Source organism: Engystomops pustulosus, chromosome 2 (genome assembly GCF_040894005.1).
Source record: "Engystomops pustulosus chromosome 2, aEngPut4.maternal, whole genome shotgun sequence".
Classification (NCBI taxonomy): domain Eukaryota; kingdom Metazoa; phylum Chordata; class Amphibia; order Anura; family Leptodactylidae; genus Engystomops; species Engystomops pustulosus.
The window spans coordinates 183,356,808-183,363,457 of NC_092412.1; positions in this window are offsets into that span (position 1 = coordinate 183,356,808).

Here is a 6,650-nt window from a genome sequence, read left to right on the forward strand (position 1 = left end):
TCTCCACACTCCACCACCGCCCCCCCCCCCCAAAAAAAAAAATTCAGTCAATATAATGTTCCCTAGATAACAGCTACTGTATGTGCTCCTCAAAATGACCACAATGTGCTTCCTGCATATACAGATATTACACTGTGACCCCTTAATATATAATAGTATATGCTAGTATACCAGTATAAAGGTAGCCCAGGCCAGCTCTTGCCCACAGTATATAGGTAGCCCAGGTCAGCACCTGCCCCCAGTATATATATGAACCACAGCAGAATAAAAAAAAACATACTATACTCACCTACCCTGCAGCCTCTTCGTCACTCCTGTGCTTCTCCTTCTGGACGCCAGCAGTATGATGATACTGCTGCCGGCGTCCTCTCTATGACACGGGTCTGGTATAGAGTAGAAGTAATGTACTAATTACACAATAACAGTTTTCATATACCGTATTTTTTGTACTATAAGGCGCACCTGATTATAAGGCGCACCATCAATAAATGCCTGCTAAAATGTCTAGGTTCATATATAAGGCACACCGGATTATAAGGATGAATGACCAGCAGGTGGCAGACCTGTGCACAGTTCAAGGCAGCTGTACAGGTAGGATCTAGAGGCACTTTTTCTAAAACGTGCACCAGCATCCACGCAAAATTTATAGCAGAGGCTGGAGCCTCTTAGTATACTGGGATATTGTGGGCTGGGAGGAGAAACATGGTTGATACACAATGTGCCCAGTCATGAGAAATTGCCCCCATTTATGTGATTGGAGTAATGTAGTCAGATACTAGTTTACTTAAGAGTAGGACACTATCTAAACATGTAGCTTGTTCAAATGGGAATTGTGTTACCAGAGATGAGTACAGCACACTAAGTGGACAGATGTACTTTATAAACCGGTGACTAATTGAGAAGAACAGTATAGATGTTAATGCTAACATACAACCTGGTGCTGCAGCACACATTACACCCCTAGAGATAATCTCTATACTAAGGGGTTTAAAATGACCATGTTTCTGTAAAAGCAACGTGAACCTGATGTTTATACGCATAAGCGCTATGTGAACACAATATTAGCCTGCAATCAAACACTTTTTTACATCACAATTCGAAAATTATTGTCACAGGTGTCCCTGCGATCCATACCTCGGATCGCAGACACACCCGTGCCCCTCTCCGTGAAGGCGAGGCTCCCCCTGGCCCTCACTTACCTTCCCACGAGCCTGCTACCGTCCAGCCTTCTCCGCTTCCAAGGCCACGCATATACGCCGGCACTCAACAATTTAAAGCGCCAGCACACAGGTGATTGGCTCTGGCCACTTCCGGGATTTCTATTTAATCCAGCGGTTCCCATCATTCCCACCGGATCTTTGAGCCAAAAGCTTTAGAGAAAGCTCCCCTGCGTGCTTTTTGTGTTGTTGTTCTCCAGCGTTCCTGCTCCTGTGTGTTCCTGCGTTCCAGTGATCCCGTACTCCTGTGTGTTCCCGCATTCCTGTTCCTGTGTGTTCCCGCATTCCTGTTCCTGTGCTCCTGTGTGGTCCAGTCCATTCATGTGTTTCGGTTCCCATCTGTCTGGACCTTCCATTGCTGACCTCGGATTAAACTTGACCTTGCATCTCTGCCGCCTGCCCTTACTCTGTGCCTGAACCTGACCACGAGACTGTCATCTCCTCAGGTACCTCAACTTTGGCAGCTAGTCGCACCTTTGCTGCGGGCTCTGGTGAAGACCGGGTACCACTTAGAAACCGGTCACAAGTGTCGGCTAGTACCATCTCCTAGGTTGGTCCAGAGGGTCCACTGATCCCAAACCCTTACAATTATGTTTACACCACATTGTAAACTCAATGTGAATGGGATACAACACGTTGTATTTACATGGTATTTACACTGTAAACAGTGTTTAAATGTGAACACCATGTTTACACCATGTCTAAGGGACAAAATGGTTACATTTATGAGAAATTTAAGGGGTTGGCCACTTTTCAATAAATCTGATCCATTAGACAGGTCCCTGCATTCAGCTTCAGCCTTTTCCTGTTCTCACACTGCTGCCCTCATTCCTTCAGCCCGTCCTAATGGCGACAACATCTTTAACCTCTTAAGGACAGAGGGTTTTTCGGCTCATTTCTCGCTCTCCAACTTCAAAAATCCATAACTTTTTCATTTTTCCGTGTACAGACCTGTGTGAGGGCTTATTTTATGCGTAACAAATTTTACTTTCCCGTAATGTTATTTATTTTAACATGCCGTGTACTGCGAAGCTGAAAAAAAATTCCAAATGTGGAAAAATTGAAAAAAAAACGCACGTGTGTCACGTTCTTGTGGGCTCAGTTTTTACGACTTTCACTCTTCGCTCCAAATAACATGCCTACTTTATTCTTTGGTTCGGTGCGATCGCGGTGATACCAAATTTATATAGGTTTTATTGTGTTTTAATACATTTTCAAAAATTAAACGAATGTGTACAAAAAAGAAAAAAAATTTTTGGCCATCTTCTGACGCTAATAACTTTTTCATACTTTGGCGCACGGAGATGTATGAGGGGTCATTTTTTGCGAAATGAGGCGACGTTTTCATTGCTACCATTTTGAGGTCTGTGCGACATTTTGATCATTTTTTATTTCATTTTTTATGTTATGTAAAAAGGTGTAAAAGTCGCATTTCGGACATTTGGGCGCCATTTCCCGCCTCGGAGGTCACCGCCGCCTGTAACCGTTTTTATATTTTGATAGATCGTGCATTTTGGGATGCGGCGATACCTAATATGTTTGTGATTTTTACTGTTTATTATGTTTTATATCCGTTCTAGGGAAAGGGGGGTGATTTGAACTTTTAATATTTTATTAATTTTTTTATTTTTTAAACTTTTTTTTTTCACTATCTTTTAGACCATCAAGGGTACATTAACCCTAGATGGTCAGATCGCTGCTACCATATACTGCAATACTTCTGTATTGCAATATATGGCATTTTTGCAGCACATTCATTACAATGAGCCACTGGCTCATTGTAACGAATCTGCAGCTGCCAGATAGCCTCGTGTCAAAAGAAGACACGAGGCTACCATGACAACCGATCGCCGCCCCCCGATGACGTTCGGGGGCGTGGCGATCGAAAAAAAGATGGCGGCGCCCGAGCGCCGCCGTCTTTTAAATGCCGCCGGCGACTTTGCCGGTGGCAACAGGGGGGTTAATAGCCGCGATCGGTGCTAGCACCGACCACGGTTATTAGCGGTGGGGGTTTTATGCATTATGCAAAAAACCCCACCTTTGTATGAAGAGGACTCAGCCCGTGAGCCCTCTTCATACATCCCTTATACCTCTGCGCCGTAGAGCTACGGCGCAGAGCGTTAAGGGGTTAAGTAATTCTTGTTTATATCACCATGCTACTGATGGGGCTATATTTTGGGCTGAGGGGGCATACTTTGACTGGCTATACACTGGGGGGAGCTGGTTGGCTATATACTGGGGGGCTGGCTGTATACTGGAGGGACTGGCTGGCTGTATACTGGGGAGCTGGTTGCTTATATACTGGGGGGACTAGCTGACTATGTACTGGGGGGCTGGCTTTATACTTGGGGCCTGGCTGGCTATATACTGGGGGAGGCTGGCTGGCTATATACTGGGGGGCTGTCTGGCTGTCTATATACTGGGGGGACTGACTGGCCTTATACAGGGGACTGGCTGGCTATATACAGTTGACTGGCTGGCTGTGTTATATGGCATAGTAGTAGTAGTAATAGTCTTATTCCTGTACATAGGGGGCAATATTATGGTTTCTATATTCCCGTACCTAGGGGGCAGTATTATAGTAGTTATATTCATGTATATATTCCTGTACACACGGAGAAGTATGATAATATATTTTACTAAGGGGCAGTATTAATGTAGTTACATTCTTATTTATTGGATAAGGTATTGTAGTAGGGTGTTTTTGTGTATATATAAGCCAGTATTAAATTGTGTTCTTTTAAAAAAGAGAAGCTTTATTCCTGTACAGGGGAGGCAGGGGAGTCTCTTTCTCTGCCCTGTACATAGTGATTTAGACCATCTATAAACAGTTTGTGTGTAGTTTAGTAATTCCACCCACATCACATGGCCACGCCTACTTGTTTTGACCCCGCACACAGAATGGGGCCACTTTTACACTCAGATGCAAATATTGTAAAGCATTCAACTTACAGTTCCTTTATTGGAACTTGGCAATGGCCACAATAGCGGTAAATTCAACTGGGTTGAGATGGCTGGTTGGATATCGTTCCACAGGTGTTGCTCACATACTGGTAAAGGTAGCTTCAGGCTGCAGAGGATAGTAGGCTGCTTCAGCAGAAGGGTAAGGAGGTGAATGTTTCCTTGGGCCTGGTCTCCAGACAGGCCAAGTGTGTTAGGGCAGCGTGCCACAGACACATGTGCATCTAGGAAGCTCTGTGTATAGAAGTCTAGAAGACTCTGCTCTATTCCTCTTAGGGAGGACTCTCTCTCAGGACTGACCTGGAACTTTCCAGCCACAAGGGATTTTATAAATGGATATAAAACAAAAAAACAGAGTGGAAAGATAGTGGAAAGAAGTACAGAAGAAGTGGAAAGAAGTACGTTTCGGTCCGAAACGCGTAACCTTTTGTCAGGGTACACTTTTTAGGATGTATCTCATTTTTGTTTTTTACATGTTTTTCTAATAAATAATCTTTATATATACATCTTTCCACTATTTTTTCAACTGCCTGTGGAAACCTCCCTTTTTTCATTTTGTATCCATTTACTGTTGGGACCAGACCAAGCATACTTTGTCCATGGATGAGCAGAATTTCTTTTTCTACTTATCTTTTGAAAGGGGTTTTATAAACGCCCCTTGTGAGGTGGCAAGCCTATTATCTAACCCCCACTCTCCTTGCTTTACAATAGTAACATTCATCATTATTAACTCCTCTCTGACCGCCGGCTGACTTTAGACATCAGTGGGTGCAGGTCCAGAGTCTGCAGCATCGTCTTTAGGCGTCGCTGCAGTTTTCTGCTGCTCCCACGCTAATCGCGGGAGCAGGACCCGGAGACCCTAAGGAGAAGGGAGATATGGTTCGCGTGGCTCCATAGACTTGGCGGTCAAATGACTACCGGGTCTAAAGGGGTTAATCAGAGCTGCTGGGTCTAACTAGACCCAGTACAGCTCTGATCAGAATCCCCAGTGACAGGTGGGCATTCCCCTGTAACTGAGGCTCTTATAAATGTTACAGATGCCTCAGTTACAGGGGAAAACTTGTAAAGACAAAAAAAAAAAAGTGAAAATGTAAAAAAAATATTAGTGAAAATGTGCCCCAGGGGTCTTTTATGACCTCATGGGGGACATATAAAGAAAAAAGCACACACAAAAAAATATTAAACTGTTCACGCTCCGCAAGCGATATATCGGACACTGCGCACGCAGTGACAGGGTGACGTCCAAAGTGCAAGTAGCGCTCACGTCCGATGTATCAGACGCTAATCGTTATGTCACTACATAACGATTAGCGTCTGATACATCGGACGTGAGCGCTACTTGCACTTTGGACGTCACCCTGTCGCTAGACAGGGTGACACCTCGGTGGGAGGTTTTGGCATTGCTAGCCGACACCCCTCTGATGACATCACAAGACCAATCTGATTGGTCCTGTGATGTCGATCGTCGCCATTTTTGGGCAGATCTTACTAGCTCAACGCTCGCCAACATTGCCATTTTGTGATTGTTTGTGTTGGAGAGAGTTGTGCTAGTGACCTGTCCCTTTACTGTACCGCAAAACAGATGATTACCCCCCGCCCCCATTGTCCACTTTCCCTATCTCCCACAACCGCTCTTTTAAGTGCGATCTGTAAGAAGTAGTAGTAGTTGCGCGGAGGAGCAGTAGTCCACTTTGTCCGGTTCTAGACTGCCCTTTCTGTCTCTATGTGGTACCACCTATCACTGTACTGTATCTTGTGGACATTCTCAACATTGAGGCCACTATTTGTCTTCATGGATTGCTAATTTTATTATGTATCTTGGAATTAATAAAGATTTTGGTATTTTAAGGAGTTATTCTTCTCAGGCAGAGAATTACCAGCCGCATTACCATTATCCAGCACTTGAGGCCCCCAGTGAGTTGATCAGGCTCATTGAGAAAATCCTATTGCATGAGAGGGATTTAATTTTGCAACACTAGACTTACTCTTGCGTTGGCAGGGCTGTTGCACAATGTTAAAGTTACAACTGTTAAAGTGATTGGCCCACATTTACTAAAAACAGTGCAAACTGCACTAGGCGTTATTATTATTATTATACTGGGTGCCAACAGTTCCCTGCTTTAATATTAAAGTGAACCTGCCATTAGGATTTCACATCTTCGGGACATGTTCCCTCAGCCTTTTTAATTCTAATTCTCAATCTTTTTTCAAAAAAACATTCTTAGTTCCATTTAGTTTTAAAAGGATACCTGGCTCCCTGACAGTGAACTGGAACAAGTTATCGGGGCTTCTTAGTCCCTATGTCATCATCATTATCTCCTCTCTGCTAGCTCTTCCTCCTTCCTGCACACTTGGAGCACAGGTCAACTCCCCCTAGATGAGTAGATGAAAAAGTTGGTTGGAGGGCATACCTTCCAAGACGATGGGACACATAGATGCTGTTCTGTTGGATCCAGGACTGTTGGGAGCTGT